The sequence below is a fragment of the Artibeus jamaicensis genome, unplaced genomic scaffold, assembly GCF_021234435.1.
Source record: "Artibeus jamaicensis isolate MK-2021 breed Jamaican fruit bat unplaced genomic scaffold, CSHL_Jam_final contig_384, whole genome shotgun sequence".
Lineage (NCBI taxonomy): Eukaryota > Metazoa > Chordata > Mammalia > Chiroptera > Phyllostomidae > Artibeus > Artibeus jamaicensis.
The window spans coordinates 10,388,720-10,411,207 of record NW_026521810.1 but is presented as its reverse complement, the minus strand read 5'-3'; the positions used below and the strand labels follow the sequence as shown (position 1 = coordinate 10,411,207).

The following is a 22,488-nucleotide window of genomic DNA, read 5'->3' as shown; positions in this document are numbered from 1 at the left end:
CCTTCTTTCTGTGCTGGAAACCGTGTGCAACCTTAGATCACTGTGAGCTTTAGCTGTGAGTCTGTCCCTCTTAGGGTAGGACGCTTTCAAGCAGTGCCAGCCCCGGAGGAGGGCTGCTGGAGCCGCCGCCGCTGCTGCTGGGGCAGATCTGCATTGCACCCAGGGGACATGATCAGATTTATCCCTTTCACTCCGAGGGGACAGCTGGCGTCTCAGCGATGGGATTGTTCCTCTTCCTCCTGCACTTTGACTGCCTCTTAACTGTGGGGCTTGTTCTTGTTTTCATGTTTGTTTGGTTTTCTGGACCACAATTTCTTTTCTTCTTCTCCTTCTCCTCCTCCTCCTTCCTTTATTCTTTTAAAGGAGTATGACACTCGCGTAGTTGCCTGTTTGTTTAAATTAAGGCGCTCTTCCCAGGGCGTGCGCCCAGCTCAGACTCCTCAGCGCTTTGGTGGCTTCCCCCACAGCTGGTAGCAGGCATCCAGCTCTCCTCTCTCCAGTGGGACCCTCACCCTTTCCCTCTATACAGCTCTCTTTCCTTCCCTTTGATAAGAAGTAAATTCCTGAACACATTTTCCCAAACGAAAATCCTTTCCTATGTGGTACCCATTCTGGCCTCTTTTGGAGAGAGACCAGGCATTTGAGGTGAGAAAATCACACTGCCCCCCCCCCCCCCCCGTGAACTTCCTAGGGGCTGTTGGCTTTGGTGGCCTGTGACCCAGAGGACCATTGTCCCAGGGCCCATTGCCCCCCTCTCCTACCAGGTCCCCAGAGCAGGACCTCTCTCTCAGGATGAGCCTTCGTGAGCACATGGGCTGTGAGATTGTCAGGGCCTCCCCCAAGTCCTCACCCACCCAGGTGTCTTATACTGAGTCATTTAGGCCTGGGAGGACATCTTCTCCCTCCCAAAGGACTTTAGTGGGGACACGCCTCAGACAAGGTAGCCAAAGAAAGCCACAGCCCTCAGTGAAATCCCCCCAAAGTAACAAAAACAAACAAACAAAACCCAGTAACTGCACAGCAGTTTCCCTATTGGTACTCACTAATTTAAAACAAAGGTCTTATCAACTCCTTGTTTAAAGATTTTATCTATTTATTTTTAGAGAGAGAAGAAGTGGGGAGAAAGAGAGGGAGAGAAACATCAATATGGGGTTGCCTCTCACTTGCCCCCTACTGGGGACCTGGCCCACAACCCAGGCATGTGCCCTGACTGGGAATCAAACTGGCGACCCTTTAGTTCTCAGGCTGGCACTTAATCCACTGAGCCATGCCAACCTGGGCAGAAGGACTCCCATTTTAATGGTAATGTAAAGGAGGCTCAGAAAAGTTCATTAGCTGCCCAAGGCCATAGGGCTGGTGAGGGGTAAAGCTCAGCCTTTAACTCGAGGGATTCTGCACTGGCCCCCAAAGCTACAAGTACTTAAGACCATGCTTAAGCTGGACAATTGCCAATCAAATGCTATGCTCCCTGCAGACCATCGGCAGCCACCCAAATCCAATCTAGAGTGGTCATCTCAAGCATGGCACTGGGCTTGTTCCCTGAAGTATCTCTGCCCAGCTGAGAGGGCTCTAGACCCTAACAAGGAACAACAGAAGGTTGGAGGTAATCATCTCTGTTTATGGCTGGGGAAGCTGGATGAAGACCAAGCCCGGAGAGCTACTGTGGGCCAGCATTTATCCCAAGGGATCTTACCTGATTCACAGTCGCCACAGCCCTGGATTTCCACCCAACACATTAAGCAATGAGGGCGCCTGCTGGACAGATGGGTTACTGACAGTCACAACCAACTTGGCTGTAGCCCACTAAGTGCCCAGCACCACCATGGACACTTTGTCCACATGACCTCATTTAATCCCACAGAGCCTTTCTAATAAGTGCCATCCCACCGTACAGGCTCAGAGTGAAGAGGGGATGTACCCAGGCCACAGGGAGGGTAACAGGACCTTTTGACTCCAGAAGGCAGACTGTCCCCACTACCTCTGTGTCTACTGCATGAAATGCGTACCCTTGAAAACTAGAGGTGGTGTTTGCTCCCCAGAGAGCAGTCCCTTGATGGACCAATGGGGCACCTGTACCCTGCTCCCTCCAGTGACAATGAGCCATTGCATGAACTTTCTCTCTTTCCCAACCTTTTCTAGGCTCATGTGTCCTAGTGTCAGGGAGGTTAGGCACTCCCCCCCCACCACCTAGGAGTGTCATTGCCAAGTCTGAGATTCCGAGCATGCAGCAGGGGCTGGCGTTGTCTGGGTGTCTCAGGGACAAGGACAGAGGGTGGAGGGTCTGCGAGTCCTGGCTCCCTTGGGTGAGTTCCATCTGAAAGGGGCATCACATACGGAGTCAGGAGACACCAGAACAGGGCCTGCACTGACATTTTCCTGCTTCTCTCAAATGCTGAGCAGTGAGGCATGGGCCAGTCACTCTACACCAAGGTCCGGGTGGGGACAGCTCTGCATTTCTGAGCAACTGTTGGGAGCACTGAAGATGTACGCTGGTAGAGAACCCTGCCTGCTGTCCTCCCTTCAGTATCAGCTCGGCAATCACCAGATAGCAGGTGTAGCAAGGGAGTAGGGTGGGAGTGATCCCTGACTTTCTGAACCTTAGCATGGATTGCAGGAGACAGGGATCAACCAGATGTCCACCTAATAAATGTGGGATGAGGTTTGGTACTAGAAGGAGAGAGCAGGGAGCCCCAAGAACATCAACCAACACGGCCTGGATTGGGGGAGCTTGTGGGAGGAAGCGACTCTTGAGTGAGCGAGCAGTGATCAACTGGGGGAGGAACGGCATGCACTGGGCCCCTGGCTGTTCCTGGAGGAGCATCAGGCACTGCTCCGCACACCGGGAGGGCTGCAAGTACAAAAAAATCTATACTAAGAGTTGGAGGCCCTTGGGTGGGAGGACAGCAGTGCAGAAGGAAGTAGACACTGGCAGTGAGTTCTGGAAGAAGACTTGAGAGAGGCTGACAGGGGTGCTGGAGGAGGTAGAAAGGGCTCGACAGGTGGAGGGAGCAGCATATGTGGGTCCTCGAGGTCAGAAAGCTTTTGATCTCTGCGGGGAGCAGGGTGGCTCCCAGGACAGACCTGGAAAGACCAAGAGCAGATTGGCTCAGGAGAAAAGAGGCAACATTCACAGGGTGTAAAGCGTGCTTCAAGCTTAGTCATTTCCCTGTTCAGCCCTGAGAGTAATCCATCTCCTTCTGTTCGCTGCACCTACCTCTATACCAGAGTCCAGGACCTGCCCAGAGAGTCACACTGAGAATTTGGCCCAAGTTGCCTGAAACATCAGGAAATATCAGAGGCACAGAGCAGGGCTGGGTCCTTGGGTTCTCGGAATGTGGTCCAGGCAGGTGTGGGGTTGGGCTGACTTGCTCCCAAATGAAGAACCTTCCTTCAAGGTTTCACTTACCTCTCAGGTAGCCTTTGCCACACAGCACGCTTCTTAGACCTGGAAGCTATTGCCAAGTAAAGATCAGATTTTAGCAGATGTGCCCTGGGACAGACTGGCTCCAGGCCTTTCACTCTCAAACTTATACTTCTACCTGGGGCCCCGTGGGAATTGACCCCTCATGAATGACAAGGAACCCACATTCCAGGAAAGCCACTTGCCTCCAGTCATTGAGAAAGTAAGGGCCCTTTCTCCCCATCTATTCTTCTTAGCATTCGTGTTTTCAGTTGGAAAAAATATTCTAAAACATAGAAAACATATAAAGGAAAATTGTGCTAATGCTCTCGATTTTTCCAAATCAAGACAACCATTTTCATCCCTGCAAATTCTTTTAGAACTTATGAAGAGACAGACACATCACTTCTCCGAGCTTCTCTTTCCACAGTGACTTGTCTGTTCATTCAGCTTCAAACATACCCTCCAAGTGCCATGCCCAAGCTGTCTGAGTGCAGGCAACCAGGCTGGAAAGGGAGGTATGTGTGGAAGCCTCGTGGTGGTAGGGGGGGGCAGTGTACCTGCGAGCATTCCAGGTGGGGGCCATCAAGACCCTTGCCAAGGCCAGTGTGAGTTCTCCTCTGGGGAAAGGAAGGGAAGTCTAGCAGGTGCAAATGTCTCTTTAGTCCTTACAATGCTTGGTTAGTGCCAAGCTCTTGAAACAGAGCCAAAAAATACAGGGGGTCAGAGAGAACGTCCCAGAGCTCTCTGAGTTAGCCCAGAGACCCAGAGGTCCAGATCAGCATGGAATACAGAAAACGCAGTAAAACCATAAAACCTCAACCAAGCAGAATGAGAAGCTAGGTGCAGAAGAAGAATAGAGTGTTCTCATGGAGAGTAGTAGGAACTTGCTCGTTCATCAGTTGATGCCAGTTCACGGGAGGAGCAAGGAGTGAGGACAAGGAGAGAGGCTGGGGAAATGGAGAGAAGGAATGAGGGAGGCTTCTGGAAAGCAAGGGACCCTCAGGCTCCACAGGGGCTGTGTTCTGTTGGTTCCCTAAAATTGCCAACCGTGACCACAGTGTGTCCTTTGGGTGAACCGATTCCTATAACATGAATGGGCCTGTTTTTTCGACTGTGAGGCCTAACGGAAGAAGAGGAAAAAGCTCTTGGTTGCCCCTTGTCTTGGTCTATGACTCAGAGCAACAAACTAAGCCTTTGGTAGGAAGGGAGGAAGCTTTCTGCTGCCTCACCTGGATTACGGAGCAGGAGGCCCCGGAGAGGTGCACGAAGAGGTGTACAGGAAACACCCTGGCCAAAGAGGGTGGAGGCCAGCCATGAACCACGGGGAGGAAGCCTGGACCCTCATCTGACCAGCCTGGCTGGTTTGGGAAGTAGCCCAGACTGTGTGGAGCTGGCCACTGTGTCGTGGAAGATGACTCAGACCCCATCGCCTTGGTATCACCTCACAAAACTGTCACATCCCAGACCCCATCGGCTCCCACACCCATCTCCTCTCAGAGCCAAGACCTCCCAAACCACATTTTCCCAAAGTGTCACCTCCCAGAAACATCACCTCTCAAATCCATCATCTCCTCTAAAACCCTTAAAGACCAGATTTTTAGCATCACCAGGTTCCCTGAGATAAAACATCCTTTCCCCACTGTCTCCACCTCTGATCATCGCCCAGAGGGAGTCGCTCTATGGGAAAGGACAACCCCTTCTCAAACATCCACTTGGCATAGGACAAGTCACCCAGACACATAGGGCCTGTGCCCACACAGTGGGATCCCATGCCAGTAAAAGAAGGCAGCAGACATAAGAAGCTGGCCAATAGAGCATCTTTTGTAGGTGAAAAGAGGAAGTTGCAGATCAATACATAAAGCATAATTCATGTTTTTTCTTAGAAGAAATGATAAGTTTGTAAATGTGTAAATGAAGTAACTGGAAGGAGAGAGAAGCCACACTTTTCACAGTGGTTCCCACTGTGAAAGGGGGTGAGTGAGGGAAAGGTGGGCCTGAGGATCAGAGAGAAGTACCACTTGCTCTTTAAATAGTGGATGGAGAATATAGAACTTGTCATTGGAAAACCTATTAAAGGAAGGCACATTGTGGCTCCAGTGTGCTAACCTGAGTCCCCTTCGTCCTGCCATGCTGGGAAGGCCTGTATGCTGCAGAGCCAGACTGCGGTGGTGGCAGGAGTCCCCGGATCTCAGAGCTCCCCTGGAAATGTCAGTTTTCCCCGGATCTCAGAGCTCATCTGGAAATGTCAGTTTTCCCTCTTACCCCAAATGATTCCAACCTCCAAGAGACAGGCTAGAGGTGTAGCTGGAGAGAGGGGGGTTCATTCTGAGGCCGGGGACAAGGTGGTGTGCCTCCTGGGGCTGGGCCTTGGCTGGTGACACTCCTGCTTGCTCGTGCTGCCTCAGTCTTCCGGTGGCCGCAGCCCTGTTGCTCTGGGTTTCCTTCCCACAGAAGGAAGGCAGCCTTCAGGTGTCTGGCCCTTCTGAATGCTGACCTCTGGCTTTCTCGTCCACAGATCCCCAACCACAAAGACAGCCACATATGGAGTCAGGTGTACACCTCTGATTTTATCACAGCCACCCCCCTCTTTCTGGTTCCATGTTAAATATACAACAGACATCTAATGAGAGACCCTGGAGAGCCTTCAGATTATGGAAAGAGAACTTGAGACTTAGGTTAAAAATCTTTTTTCTGCTATTTATTCACTATGCAACTTCAGACAAAATACTTGATTTCGTGCCTTAGTGTCCTTATCTATAAACAGCAGTGATGATCCTGCTTTCACAGGGCAATTGTGGGTTAAATGAGATATTCTGGGTCGAGTGCCTGCTGTTAGGTAAACTGCAGGACTGATATATTGTCACAAAACTCCACCAGGTTCATTACCGTCACACATGTGTGTGTGTGATCTCCCACATACCTTCACTCTCAGGAGAAAACTTTTGGGGAGTTCCCTACATGGACGCAGAGTCCCTTAGAGAACATTCTGGGTCTCATTCACACACCTGCATCTCTGCCTCATTTCCCAGCCACCACCTCCCAGGCCTGAGGCTGTTTCTGTCCCTTCCCGTTTCAGCCAGTGGAAGTTTCTGTTCTGGTCACTGCAGGAGTCATCAACCGTGAATTCCTACAACCCAGAAGATGGGAGGCTGTGAGAGCCAATGCCACAGTGGAGAACTAAAGCAAAGTGTGCGTCACCACTACTTGACTTTGAACTTTTAGAAAGGGGTCCTCACAGCATTGTAATGCTAGGGGAGGAAAATAATTTTGAAAAGGTCCCAGAATTTTCATCAGCAAGTAAAATCTCTCAGCCTCAGTAGAAACCTAGCCACTGGTGGACTGGCTTTCTCCTTGGTTTACCCCCATTGCTCTCACTGTGCCATCAGCGGGCACCACGTCATGATGTACAGCTGGGGGCACACCTGGGGCAGCAGTTAGAAATATGCCACCCACCTCCAGACCTTAGTCACTCAGCCAACCTGTTCTAGAGGTGTCACCCTCCATTGACCTCTGGGACCTGTCGGGTGGGTGGAGGCCTGCCCAGCTCACAGGTAGAGGGCAGAAGCAGAATTGCCACTGGTAGCCCCTGGGGCTCTGCCTTGGGACAGGCCTGGTTCACTGGGCTTCTGCTTTCAGCCCAGAAGGCTCCATTTGGCCTCTGAAAACCTCTCACCTCTTGCCCTGGCATTGCCAGCTCAAAGGGGCTGGGTCCTCTCGCCTGCTCTACAACTGTGCCAGCCTGTCTGTGAGTCAAACCCTGGGAGGGGATGAGGGTGAGACCTTACACCTCCTTGGTTAAGTTAATCGCTAACTATTCTATTCTTCCTGATGTTTTGTAAATGGAATGTGTTTCTGAATTTCCTTTTTACATCATTCATTGTTCATGATGGAAATGCATGATGGAAATGCAACTGCATTTTGTATTCTGCTACTTTGCTGAATTTATTTGTTCTAACAGTTTTCTTGGTGGGATCTTTAGGGTTTTATACATATAAGATCATATCATCTGCAAACAGAGATAACTTTATTATTTTTTCCAATTTGGATGTCTACATTTCTTTTTATTGCTCTTTTTTAAAGGATGAGAAGACATGTTATCATTATTTTACTATGTGAAATAGTGGTGAATACACTTGATTGCATTTTCTCAAATGGCAAATGAAACATAGGATAACATTTTTCTTTGATTACTGAAAACCTCAATGTCATCTGAATTTTTGTGTGTTTTATTTTATTTATTTTAATTTATATTTTATTATGCTGTTACAGCTGTTCAATTTTTTCTCCTTTGCCCCCTATCACCCAGCACCCTCCACTCCCTCAGGCAATTCCCCCACCATTATTCATGTTCGTGAGTCATGGGTATAAGTTGTTTAGCTACTCCATTTTCTATACTGTGCTTTACACCCCCATGGCTATTCTGTAACTACCTATTTGTACTTCTTAATCCCCTCACCTCTTTGTCTATGCCCCCATTTACCCCTCCCGTCTGGCAACCATCAAAGCACTGTCTATATCCATGGTTCTGCTTCTTTGCTTAGTGTGTTTTTTTAGATTCAATTGGTGGCTTGTATTTACTGCCATTTTATTGTTCACAGTTTTGATCTTCTTTTTCTTAAATAAGTCTCTTTAACATATAATAAGGGTTTGGTGATGGTGAACTGCTTTAGTATTTTATTGTCTGGGAAGCTCATTATCTCAATTCGAAATGATAGCTTTTTTGGGTAGAGCAATTTTGTCTGTAGTTCTCTGCTTTTCTCGACTTTGAATATTTCTTGCCAGTCCCTTCTAGATGCAGTTTATTTTGAGAACTCAGTTGACAGTCTTATAGAAACTGCGCTGTAGGTACCTAACTTCTTTTGTCTTGCTGCCTTTAAGATTCTCTCTTTATCTTTAACCTTTGGCATTTAATTATGATGTGACTTGGAGTGGGCCTCTTTGCATCCATCTTCTTTGGGACTCTCTGTGCTTCCTGGACTTGCATGTCTATTTTCTTCATCAAATTAAGGAACTTTTCTTTCATTATTTTTTCAGATAAGTTTCCAATTTCTTGCTCTTTCTCTTTTCCTTCTGGTACCCCTACAATGTGAATCTTGGGCCTCTTGAAGTTGTTCCAGAGACTGCTTTCACTTTCCTCATTTTCTTGGATTCTTTTTTCTTCTTGTTGTTCTGTGTGGTTGGTTTTTGCTCCCTTATGTTCCCAATCCTTGATTTGATTCTCAGCTTCATCCACTCTACTGTTGTTTTCCTGTAAATTGTTCTTTATTTCAATTAGTGTATCCTTTATTTCTGACTGGATCTTTTCTATGCTCCAGTCAGCATAAAAATGGGTCCTAACTAGGTTCCTTCAGCATTCTTATAACCAGTGTTTTGATCTCTGCATCTGATAGATCGCTCATAGCCATTTTGTTTAGTCCTTTTTCTCGGGTTTTGATCTGTTCTTTCTTTGGGTCATGTTTCTTTGCTCATCTGTTTGTTTCTATGTTATTAGGTAGAGCTGCTATGACTCCCTGTCTTAGTAGCATACCTAATATAGTAGGTGTCCTGTAGGGTCAAGTGACACAGCTTCCCTTATCACCCAAGCTGGGTACTCAAGGTGTGTCCTTCATGTGGTCTGGGTACACACTCCTCTTGTATTTGAGACTTCATTGCTGTTAGCAGGTCAATAGGAAGAATTTACCCAGGCCAGTCAGCTGCACGGACTGGCTGTGACCACTGACCACCAATGTCTGCCCTCCAAGGAGGATCAGGTGTTCAGGGCATGGTCGTGGGGCTCCAGTGTGGCCTAAAGCTGTCCACTGAGAGCACAGGCTCTGAGATTTCCCAGGTGGTACAGACTAAGGTCAGCACTCACCTGTGTTTTTCCCAGGGCCACCCTGCCTAAGCTATAAAAGAATCTGCAGGTGGCTGCTACTTGTGCTGAGTTTGGAGATTCCCAGGCAAAGCCAAGCTCTGAATCTGGGCTGCTTGCTGCTAGTGCCAGGCTTGTGGCCACTTAGCAAGAGGTACAGGGGCTGGGGGCTCAGCCCCCAGGCTGAGGTTGGCTGTTGCTTGTAGAGAGGATTTAGGAAATTATGAGGCATGAGCCAAGACCAACACTTCATATAGAAATGCAGCTTGGATGGGCTTGTAATTTGGGTGAGACAGAGTCTCAAGGGATCTTCATGGTGGGGCAAACAGTATTAGCCAAGCTGAGGGAGTCTCAGATATGGTACTAGCCTGCTGGCTCTGTTGCTCTGTGAAGCAAGGGTTCAAAAAGGGACAATGATCTCTGCCCACCTTCTGTTCCCCCCAGCTCTCACCTTGATGCCAGACACTTCAGTTTCTGCCTGTATATCACTGGTGCCTTTCAAGTTTCTACCCTGGTGCTGGAGCTCAGAGGGAATGAATCTGAGTAAGTCTGTGTGTGGGTTCTTTAAGAGGAACTGCTTGGGGCTCTAAAATTTTTTTCCATTGACTCAATTCTCGCTGTTTTTTTTTTAAGCCAGAAGTTATGGGGACATATCTTCCTGGCATTAGAACCTTAGGCTGGAGAGGTAAGCGTGCAGTTGGAATTCCTCATTCTTGAAATATCCCTCCAGAATTTTTATCTACCACATGTGGATATAGGACCAGCCTGCCTGCTCCATGTCTCCAACCCTCTCACCAGTCTGGGTGGATGTGATTTCTTTAATTTCACAGTTGTCAGACTTGCCTTCAACTTGACTTTTGCTGTTTCTGAGTGATGGTTGGTCTATATTTTAGTTGTAATTTTGATGTGGTTGTGTAAGGAGGTGAGCCATGTTTAATTATGCTGCTATCTTGACCAGAAGTCTCATCCATTTTTAGGAGGATTCAATTTCTTACAACAGCTATGATACTTCCCACAAGAATACTTCCCACCAATGGTGCTTAGTAATATAGAACATTTTGCTAAGTAGTTCTATAATAGGTCTTTGTTCAAAGTGTTCATCTCTTTGTTCTAATCTGTTTTTTAGTGCTTGACCCAGTGTTTCTTCAAAATTATGCACAGGATCTGGCCAACGGATAACTTTGTGTGTTATTATAGAATATCCACAAAAGGATGGTAGCAAACTATCATCGTGCCATCAGATGTCAAAACAAGCTTTACTTTGCAGCTATAGCCATCTGGAAGAGAGTATGTGAATTTATGACAAACACACTAAAAAGCTCCATCATGAGCCCACCATCTTGGCTTAATCCCAGGCACTGCTTTTTATTTCTAATTCTGGCCTAATTGCTCTGGTTAGAACTTCTAATACTATGTTGAATAGAAGTGTTGAGAATAGGCATCCTTGCCTTTTTCCAGATCTTAAAGCTTTCATTGTTTCATCACTGAGTGTGATGTTCACTGTGGGTTTTTCATATGTCTTATTATGTTGAGGTAGTTTGCTTCTATTTCTAGTTTTTTTAGTACTTTTTTAAAATCATGAAATGATGTTGAATTTTGTCCAATGCTCTTTCAACATCAATTGAGATGACAGTGGTATCATCATCCTTCAGCCTTTAATGTATTACATTGATTGATTTTTCACATGTTGAACCATCCTTGCATTACAGAAATAAATCCCACTGTCATTGTGTATAATTCTTTTAATGTGCTGCTGAATTTTGTTTGCTACTGTTTTGTTAAGAATTCATCAGTTTTCATAAGTGATATTGGTCTATAGTTGTCTTGTAGGGTCTTTGCCTGTCTTTGGTATCAGAGTAATGTTGGCCTTATCAAATGGATTTGGAAGTGTTCCCTCCTCTTCAATATTTTGAAAAATTTGAGAAGGACTGAGATTACTTCTTCTTTAAATGTTTGGTAGAATTCAGAATTCATGAGTGAAGTCATCAGGCCCAGGGCTATTTGTTATGAATGGTCTATTTTTTTCTGTAACTTAGACTTGGTAAATTTTGAGCTTCTAGGAATGTGTCTATTTAATCTAGATTATCCAATTTATTGTCATACAATTGTTCATAATATTCTCATAATCCTATTTCTGTAGAGTAAATAGTAATGTCCCCACTTTTGTTTCAGATTTTAGTAATTTGAGCTTTCTTTTTTCTAGCCCACCTAGCTAAAAGTTTGTCAATTTTGTTGTTCTTTTTGAAGAACCAACCTTTGATTTCATTAATTTTTTTATATTCTTTTTATTTTATTTATCTTTGCTCTAATTTCTATTATTTCTTTCCTTCTCTAGTTTTGGGTTTAGTTTGTTCTTCTTTCTCTAGTTCTTTAAGTTGTAAAGTAAGGTTGATTTGAGATCTTTTTTGTTTTATAATGTGTTTATAGCTATAAATTTCCCCCTTAGCACTAATTTCACTGCACCCCCAAATTTTTGGTATGTCATGTTTAAGTTTTCACTCATCCCCAAGTTTTTAGAATTTCCTTTATGATTTTTTTCTTTGATGTTGTGATTGTTTAAAAAGTGTCATGAATTACTCAGTTTTCCTTTTGTTTTTGACTTCTAACTGTATCCCATTGTGGTAAGAGAAGATATTTTGCATAGTATCAATCTCTTTAAATTTACTGAGACTTCATTTGGGGTCTAACATACATTTTATCCTGGAAAATGCCCCATGTGCGTGGGAGAAGAATGTGTATGCTGTTGTTGAATAGAGTGTTCTGTACATGTCATCTAGATCTACTTGTGTCATAAAGTCCTCTATTTATTTATTTATCTTCTGTCTCATTATTCTACCCATCATTGCAGTGAGGTATTGAAGTCTTCCCTTGGAAGCTGCAAGTCTTCAATGGACTCCAGAGTTCTCCAAAAGTTACATCAGACAGATTCTACCAGTGTAATTATTATTCGGGCAGGGAGACAGAGTCCTGGTGCTTCCTGCTCCATGTCTTTCCCGAATCTTCTTCCCGAGTCTTCCCAAAACAACACCTATACTTTTTAAAGTGGGAACCTGTCAGTGCTGTGAATGGAAAGCAGCATCATTTATCATATATAGAAAGGAGCTCTGAAAATAGATATAATGAAAACTGAACAGCAGGGTTACATTCCAGAAGATTCTGTGGTCAAGTCAGGGTCTCTACCAGGTCCTGAGAAAGTGTGGTAATATGGCCCCAATGACAGCGTGAACAGAATAAGACCTGCTGGCCCTCGGGGTGAGGCCTCACCTGCAGTTCCCTGTGAAGTGGGGTGAATGGATTCTCCCTCCCCAGGTTAGGGAACTAACCATTACACTGAAAAGAACAATTTATTTTAAAAATTGGGAAGGGAATATTATTATCCCCATACTTACAACCTGAAATCACCTGACTTGAGACTGGCTCTCTGAATAAGGAGTGCATTTACAGTGCTCAGGAAGTGGGTAACTGTTAGGCTATTTCTAACAGACTTAGTAAATCTACTCTGAATCTTTCTGGGTGGTTGCTGTTGTCACCAAGGATATTTTTCATTGGTTCTCAACAGAGAGGAAGGGGAAGGAAGAGAGGGACACACAAACAGACAGACAGACATTGACTGATTGTTTGCCTCCTATACGCATCCTACTGGAGATCAAACCGGCAACCTAAGCATGTGCCCAGATTCAGAATTGAACTTGCAACCTTTTGGTGTATGGGATAATGCTCCAATCAAATGAGCCACACTGGCTAAAGTGGTAGTTATTGTTCTTAGTATGCAAAGGACAACTGGCTCTCTGAACTTCCTGAATAACTTGTAGACACCTAGGGGAGTATCTACGAACTACAATGGGTAATGTGATGTTTGGTATTAGAGTTCAGCATTGCCCTAAGAAATCTGACTGGTTGAGGACAGTTTATAGCTAAGACGTCTGCTGCTGGATATGCACACACCCATGTGGGTGGTTACAATTTTTACAATTTTGAGAAAGATCACTATATCACAGTGTTTTCCTGAGTTTTCCCTGGCTTTTATCTGCTAACCTTTCATGTTAATTAAAATAGCTGAGAGTAAGTTACTGCTTTCTTTTGTTGACTGCTTTGTGTGCATGTTGCTGCATCATTTCCACTTTCTTGTGGTTTTTATAGTCACTAAATTCTTTTTTCTGGAAAGCAAGATCCAGTCTGGTGGCTATTATAGTGTAAACCCTCATATTCCTTCTTTTTTTTTTTTTTTTAGTGCAAGAGCCTGACTTAAGCTTTGATTGCTGAGGCATCCACTTCAAAGATGGCTATCTGGGGCAAACCATTGTTGGCCAAGCAGTAGCTAAGAGCCCAGCCATTGAGTCTCCTTTGTGTTAGAAATCTCACTGGATTCAAATAACTGAACTTTGAGCGACTTGTTTATTTTGTTTTCCCACATTTTAAATTCTTGATCTTTTTAAAAATTATATTTTATTGATTATGCTATTACAGTTGTCCTGATTTTACTCTTTTGTCCCCCTCCACTCAGCATTCCCCAGTCCCTCAGGCAATCCCCCCACCATTGTTCATGTCCATGGGTCATGAATATAAGTACTTTGGCTACTCCATTTCCTATACTGTACTTTACATCCCCATGGCTATTCTACCTATTTGTACTTCTTATTCTCCTCACTTCTTCACCCATTCCTCCACACTCCTCTCCATCTGGCAACCCTCAAAACACTCTCCATATTTCCATGGTTCCATGGTTCCATATCTCCATGGTTCTGTCTCTGTTCTTGTTTGCTTAGTTTGTTTTTTAGATTCAATTGGTGATAGATTTGTATTTACTACCATTTTACTGTTCATATATTGATCTTCTTTTTCTTAAACAAGTCCCTTTAACATTTCATATAATAAGAGTTTGGGGGTGATGAACTACTTTAGTTTTTTCTTGTCTAAGAAGCTCATTATTTGCCCCTCAATTCTAAAAGATAGCTTTGTTGGGTAGAGCAATTTTGTCTGTAGGTCCCTGCTTTTCTTGACTTTGAATATTTCTTGACAATCACTTCTAGACTGCAAAGTTTCTTTTGAGAAGTCAACTGACAGTCTTATGGCTCCCTGAACTTCCTGAATAACTTCCTGAATACCTACAGGGGAACATCTCTGTAGGTAATTAACTTCTTTTCTCTTGCTGCCTTTAAGATTCTCTCTTTATCTTTAACCTTTGGCATTTTAATTATGATGTGTTTTGGAGTAGGCCTCTTTGCATCCATCTTGTTTGGGGCTCTCTGTGCTTTCAGGACTTGCATGTCTATTTCCTTCACTAAATTAAGAAAGTTTTCTTTCATTATTTTTTCAAACAGATTTCCAATTTCTTGCTCTTTCTCTTCTTCTGGCACCCCTGTGATGCTAATGTTGGGCTTCTTGAAGTTGTACCAGAGACTGCTTTTACTTTCCTCATTTTTTGGATTCTTTTTTCTTCTTGTTGTTCTGTGTGGTTGTTTTTTGCTTCCTTATGTTCCAAATCATTGATTTGATTCTGAGCTTCATCCACTGGGCAATGTTTCTTGGTCTCTGCATTTTGGCAGCCTCCCTGTGTTTGTCTCTATGTATTAGGTAGAGCTGCTTTGACTCTGTGTCTTAGTAGTGTGGCCTAATATGGTAGGTGTCCTGGTGGCACACCCTCCCCTATCACTCAAGCTGGGTACTTGAGGTGCTTCTTTCATGTCAGCCGAGTACACGCTCCTCTTATAGCTGAGACTTGGTTGCTGTTGATAATCAATGAGAGGGATTTATTCAGTCTCATCAGCTTCAGGGATTGGCTGTGACCACTTACCACCAACTTCCACCCTCCATGGAGGGACAGCTTTCAGGGGCAGGGTGGTGATGCTCTGACCTAGTCTGTAGCTGTCCACTGTAGCTCAGGCTCTGGGGTTTTCTGGGTGGTACAGGCCAAGTTCAGTCCCAACCTGTGCTTTGCTCGAGGCCACCCTGCCTGAGTTATAAAGCATTTGAAGTGGCTGCTACTTGTGCTGGGCTTGGAGATTTTCAGGTGAAGCCAAACTGGTTACTGCTAGTGAGAGTATTTAGGAAGTTGTGAAGCATGAGCCAAGACCAGCTATTCACATGGAAAAGTAACTTGGGTGGGACAGTAAGCTGAGTGGGGAGGGTCTCTGGGGATCTCCGAGGTATTAGCCAGGTTGATAGAGTCTCCAATACGGCTCAAGCTCTCCAGCTCTGTGGTGAGAGGGTTTAGAAAAGGGACAATAGCTTATGTTCACCTTGATGCCAGGCACGTCAGTTTCTCCCTGTGTACTGCTGGTGCCTTTCAAGGTGCAGCTCCAGTGCTGGAGCTCTGAGGGAGTGGATCTGAGAAGGTGAGTTCATGTGTGAGTTCTTTAAGAGGAACTACTTGGGGTTCTAGTACTTTCTTCCACCTACTCATCCCCACTGTTTTTTGCAGCCAGAAGTTGTGGGGACTTATCTTCCTGGTACTGGAACCCTGGGCTGAGGGGGGTGCTGGTGTGGGGCTGTGACTTCTCATTCCTGAGATATCCCTCCCAAATTCTTATCCACCACATGTGGGTGAGAAACCATCCTGCTCCACATCTGTGCCCCTCCTACCAGTCTGAGTGGATGTGGTTTCTTCCATTTCTTAGTTATCAGACTTCCATTCAACTTGGTTTCTGCTGGTTCTGAGTGATGGTTGATTATATTTTAGTTGTAATTTTGATGTGGCTGTGGGATGAGGCACATCGTGTCTGCTTATGCTGCCATCTTGACCGGAATTCCTAAATTCCTACTCTTACATTTTATTTCTTTTCAGATAAAGAAACATTTATTTGAGGTTTAACATGAAATTATAAAAATAAAATTTCTATAAACACAGATGTATAGTGCATTGAAGTCATAATATAGATAGCAAAAGACAAGGTAAAACAGAAAACTATTTGTAGTCATATACAATTGGACACAGTTGTGTCTTGTATGCTAGAAAGTCTTTTATAAAATAATAATCTTAGATCAACAGACCAATCTTTAATGTTGTCCTTCAAGATGTGTTACTTTAGCCATCTTTTTCCTTCTCCAATGTCCTCCTTTGGTATCACTGTTCAGTGGTTTGGTGATTGCCACCTCCTCAAGATACCTTGAACTAAGTGCTATTATGATTTAAATTTACCAATAAAGAGTGAGCCCAAGAAACCCTAAGCCCCAACTCTCCACCTCAGTAAAGGCAGAACTCCAGGCCCCTGTCACTTTACTGTACAGCCCCAAGTATGTTATGTGTTCCCAGGCCTTGTAAGTAATAAACCTGTATCTTTCAAAATTTCCTGATGGTTATTGCTAAAGGGTGTCTTGCAATTGTAATAAGGACTGCAAGTGCTGGTCCAGCCACAACACTGGTTATCAACAGGCTGAGATCAAAACAAAACACTGGCCACAAAACCTTGAAACCCTTGGCTCAGAAGCCCCCCAGGTGGGGCCAGAAGGAAAGGGAGTTCTTAGCTCCCACTTCTGGGTTCTGTCTGCTAAGGCATCCAGCAGAGAAGAACAATCACACAGGTTTGCTTTCCTGGCTGTGGCCTGATCAACGGTCATAGCACAGACAAGAGAGCCTATCCCTGGAACAGCAGGAGCAGAGCCTGAGACCAATGCCAGGAAGGATGGCGGGAAAGGGAGGTTGATGGGATTCCAGAACACGGAGCTAAGAGTCAAGCCAGAAGGCTCCTCTCCCACTTGAACCATGGGCCTGTGGACACCCATTCAGCAGCTTGATTTTCTTCTCATTGGCTTCACACCAAAGCCTACAGAGTCTCCAAAGATGTCACCCAACTGTCCATTTTTCTCCCTCTCCCCCCAGCTCCCTGGTCCAAGCCCGAGGCTGCCTTGGCCACAGCCTCTGTGAAGTCTCGCTGGCCTGGAGGAGCTTTGTGAGCCATGCCGAGGGCACTTCAGGCCCGTACCTACAGCATGTGCCTCCACGACATGGCCCACCCTGGCGCACCCAGCCCTAGCTCGGTTGTTCCTGCAGTCCAGGGTCTCGGTGTCCTCCACACCATTCCTCAGACAGAGGCCAGGGCCTTTGTGCTCTCTGTTTGCTCCTCTTGGAACACCTCTTCCTGAGGGACTGAGTCACAGGATCTCCTAGAGGGACCTTCCCTGACAAGCCCTCACCAGAAGCCCCTTTCTCACTATGTCACTTCTTATGTCCTCTTGATCATTTCTCATGGAAATTTCTTAACTGAAAATTGTCTGTTGTTTACTCGCTTAATGTATTCTTGGCCCTCTGGAAAGCCTGCCTCATTCTGCATGCCAAAAACAATGCTGGCACTGAGCAGGTCCTCGGTCAGTCACTGCTGACTGCAATGACATTTTCTGAGAAATCAGAAGCCAGCCTAATTCCTAAAGCATGGCTGGCCCTTACGTTTCCACATATGAGGATTAGTCTGTACTTAGCCCCCAAGACTGAGCTCTCTTGGATCAAATGCCCACCGTGGGGACCTGGGATGGCAACGCTGGGTCTGAGTAGGTCAGGACATCACATTCTAAATTGTCTGAAATCTGCCTCATGGTCTGCACAACTCAAGAGGCTGCCCCACACTGCTTCTTTCCTTCCCTCCCTCCTTTCTTTCTTCCCTAAAAAGAGGTTTCTACTGCCTTTGGTCCAAGTTGGTGTTTCACATTATGTCTTGCTTCCAGGGCTTCTGGGTGGGGCTGGTCACAGGGAGGGCCTCCAGTGGAGGTCTCTATACACTGCTTGGCTGGGGGGAGGGTACAAACATGGAAGTGGGGGGTCTGGCTTCGCCTCAGCCATTCAGAACTCCATTGTTCTGCCTGGGCCTCAGTTTCCTCACTGGGAGGGTCCTGGGGAAATCCAGTCCCTCACGATGCCTAAAATACTTGGGGACTATGGCCTGGCCCTCTCCCAGGTGACTTCCTTCCTAATAATACCTTCTTTCACCATCCCCACCCCATTCTGCCAGGAAAAAAATGTATTTTTGTTTTGTTCAAAGTGACTGAAACTTCTGTAGCTACAAAAACCAGAAACTGATCAGCAGAGAACAGAGAAGAGGCGCGGAAGGAACAGGAAGTCATTCGGGCCAGTTTCCTTCCCTGCACAGGTTTCTCTCCTCCCGAGCCTGCTTGGGACATTTGCTACCTGGATGTGCCCTGGCAGGGACTCCAACCTCACACACATCTGGGTATGGCCTTCCTAAACCTTCATCTGGAAGCACTTCAATATATGGAACAAAAAGATGAAAACCCAGGAAAAACTCAAAATCCCAGATGGGGTGAATATGGGGAGACCCCTCACAAGAGGGGCCGCAGTAGCTTGCCTCCTCTCAGTAGTAGGGGGGCTACTCCAGGGACTTCCCTGGGCTTGAGCAGTCGCCTGCAGACCCAGGAGCCCCTTAGGCCCCTGGGCCTTGTGGGCAGTACTGGGGTCGCATATGCCAGCCCAGGCCAAAGACCTGGCCACTCTGGTTGATGCCCTGCATACAGCCCACCTGCAGAGACATGGAGGAGTTGTTACTTGTTGGTCCTCAGCTTGGGGTCACAGATGTGCCATCGGGTCCCGTGGCTGTCGTGCCCACCAGGCTGGCACACTTGGTGCACATCTGGGACATGATAATGCACTGGCCTGCCTTCATGGTGGTGTCACCAAAGTTCTGCTCTGTTCTACTTTGTTCTACTCTTTGTTCTACTCTGTTCTACTTTCCTGAGTACTGGATGCCAATGTCCACACCACTCTGCAGCCCCTTTGTCTTAACCTTCCCTGCCAGAGCCAGAAGAGACACCTGTGCATGTGTTGCATTTCTGCCCTCTCAGACAGGTCATTGGCCTCAAACAGGTTTGCAGAGTTCAAGATGATCATGGCCTTGATGAAGTTAGAGAGGTTTTCCAGTTGGTGCCAATGTTGCATGAAGCAGTTGACCTTGGGGACAGAGCCCACCTGCAGCTTATTCATGAGTGCACACAAGATTATTTCAACCCTTAGAACTTTCTGGAAGTCAGGACCAATAGACAGCACCGTGAGTCCCTTGATCCAGCTGTGGAGTTCTACCTCCTTCTGAGGTTCATACTTGGACAGGATCTGGTTCTTGACCTTGGCCGAAAACCCTTATGAGGGCCCCTTATTGAACTGCATGTAGCTCATGCCAGCAGCAGCAGATGGGGAGACAGACCTGCCCCATTTTCTTAAGTCTCTAGCCAACCTCATCTTGCTCTCTGTCAATGTGCACATCCTCTCCTTCGGAGGTCCGTTGGAATCCCCTCACTGCACACTTATTTTGCTTTAGAACCGTTGTCTAATGTTATGCTCACAGGTCCTCAGCAAGGTGGCAGGCACTTTCTCTGCTCTTCTCCGCTCTGTGTACTCACCTTCCACCCTCTTCCTCACCTGATGTATCTCAAGGCCAGACACCCACCTGTGTGGCCCCCTCCACCTCTTCTGCCTGCGCCCTCTGGGCAGTTCTTCTACTCACCCAGCATTTCACCTACATGAATTCTTTCTTATTCCATTTTTCGGTCCTTAAGGCCTGGGCAGTGGTGTCCAAAATTTGGCTTCTCTGCATCACACTGGAAGAAGTGTTTTCTTGGGTCATGCATGAAATACGTTGAGACACGTAATCATAAAAAAACCTCATAATGTTTTAAGTACATGTACGATTTTGTGTTGGGCCGCATTCACAGCCATGCTGGGCTGCATGTGGCCCCCGGGCTGCAGGTTGGACACCCCTGGCTAGAGCATACGTGTTGGATAAACAAGGAAATGATTGAGTCTGTGAGTGAGTGAGTGAGTGAGTGATCGGTCCCTCTTGGCTGTCATGGGGTCTGTGTAGTGGTTTTGACACAGGACTTGCAGGGGACAGATGTGGGCTGGCAGCGAAGGTTGCCTTTTGTGGCTGATCTTGGAGGCAGCCTACTCATCCGCACCCCTTCCTTGCCTACTCTCTTGCTCAAGACCCAGGTTTTGGTTGGGTCCTGGGCCCTGTAAGCTCCACAGCTCCTCCCCAGGCTCAGTGCTTCCCAACCATTCCTGAGTCAGAGAGCGTTTGGTGCACCCAGTGTTTTATAAAATTTAAAGGGTTGTTGGTGAGCACAACACACTCACACTCGGATGAAAAGCAAAATTTCTGTTACTTACAGCTCCTTCAGGCTGCACCTGGGGACAGGATAACACACGCTGGAGCTGGAGGGGCAGCTTATGAGTGGAGAAGGGGATGGGAGTCCTGTGGACTGGCTGATCTGAGTCATTCAGTATCAAAAGGCCCAGGGCGCAGGGCCTGTCCCTGGCCGGCCGGTGCCTGTGGCACCGGCTGCAGAGCGATTGGAGCTGCCACTTAGTGGTGCGGGGGGTGGGGTCCAAACAGGGAGTGGGTGGAGTGTCTTCATGGATCATTCACCATGAGGGGCCACAGATTTTTTCCAGGTTTAAGAGCAGGTGAATCTGGCTGTCAAATGGAGAGGCAGTGGGGATAATCAGCCATTCGTTATTAGATCTTACCTGATAAGTTTTAATACTTGAAAGCCCTGTTTTAACTTACCTAGAGCCATATTTTACAATTATAACTGGGGGTCCACAGGGTCTCATTTTGTCAAACCAACTTGTGAGTGCCAAAGACAATTTAATTTTAACTTATTACTCATGGCTCCTAGTGTCTATGGACTATTTCAGGGCAATGGGTGCTATTACTGTGGTAAATTTAGCCAAGGCTACAGTTAAAGTGAGGCCTACCTGTTTTTCCCATCTGATATTTAATTACTTTGTTAAGATTATAGGGGATACCATGCTTAATTTTAGTGGGGTCCGCAGGAATAACTGCAATTTGAGACTATGCATGAAGTCCGCAAAACTGTTCATTGGTACATTTAACCAAATGTTCCAGGAAATTTAGAACCTGGATTGTAGGGACAACATGCCCATCAGCACTCTTTTTGTCATTGTTGCTGTTGTTACATAATTTTGAAAGTAAATTTTAGATTTTCAGTTCACTCATGTTCTGGACCCTTATTTCAATTTAAGTATACAGATATATGTATACATGTATAATCTACCTATGTGTGTGCATATATATGTACAGAATGGGGCATAAGTAGGTCTGTAGCTGTTTGTATGGCAAATAATAGAATAATAAATAATAACACAAGAATTAACTGTGTTTCGTGTACTTGCAACTATAAATCAACTTTGGCCCCACCCTAGGGGCCAAGTATATTTTAATAAATTTGTCCTTTCTAATCTCCCCATGTATCCAGGGATACATGTCTCTCTTCTTCCGGGGGGAGAAGGGGTGCTTCTAGAATCCCAAAGCCATGATTTTAGTTTTCGTCTCTGATAGCCCAGAGTGGAGGCCTTGGAGGAGATTACAGGAGAAGGGGGCGAGCGGAGACCCTGCCCCGTCTGCAGCCGTCCCGTCCTCCCGGGCCGCCCCTGCCCTGAGGTCAGGGCTCACACTTAGGAGAATGAGAGCGGCCTCCTCTGGGACAGGCAACTAGCCTCGCATCTGAGGTCTTAGGCCCTTTTCGAATTATGTGGGAGGTGGAGGTGCAGCACCAACTTGGGCCCAAGCACAATGGCTTGGGGTTTTGCATACTTTAGAAAACTGCATAACTTTTCGTGCAGTTGTTTGCGGGGGTGGGGAGGGGGTGGGAGGAGGGTGTAATTCACCATAGCCCTGAGGGTCCAGGGAGCAGGAGCTGTACAGATGGCAGCAGCGACCCCTGCGACCCCCACATGAACAACGTGGGCAGTGAGACTGATATGTATCTTCCAGCTCGGAAGAGCCCGGCCAACGTGGGGGTCACCTGAAATAGGCAAACCAGGGTTCTGCCCCAAATAACAATAAAGAAAAATGACACTGAGGAAGTGGCGAGCCCCTGGAAGGGGCCTCTTCTAAACTCTGGCTGTTCTGGAAACACGTTGGAATGCCCAACCTGGAAAAGCGCTAGTGAAGTGACTCGTCACTCCTATTGCCCTAAAGTGGCTCCGCCCTGGCTGGTGTACAGTCCCCAGAGTTTGCCTGGTTAGCACCATGCATCTGGCATACTCCTGTGCTGAGGGAATTGGGGGAAGAAGACAGTGGTGACCAGGACCAGTGCAGGCACGGAGCAAGCGCAAGGCTAACAGCTGATGTACAAGCCCCTCTAGCCATGGTCTGGAATCAACGGGTGAACAAAGGGCCACCTCCCCACCCAGTGGCCAGTTCTGGCCTGCCACGCCACCCTGCTCAGAGCACGGATTGTTCTATAAGATGTAAAGGTTCCTCTGATG

At 46.4% G+C, this 22,488-nt stretch overlaps 1 pseudogene; it reads right to left on the bottom strand.

The window, feature by feature from the left end:
- Positions 1–86: 86 nt before the first annotated feature.
- On the bottom strand, positions 87–19,371 carry LOC119051556 (calponin-2-like; annotated as a pseudogene).
- Between the last annotated feature and the right edge of the window lie 3,117 nt (positions 19,372–22,488).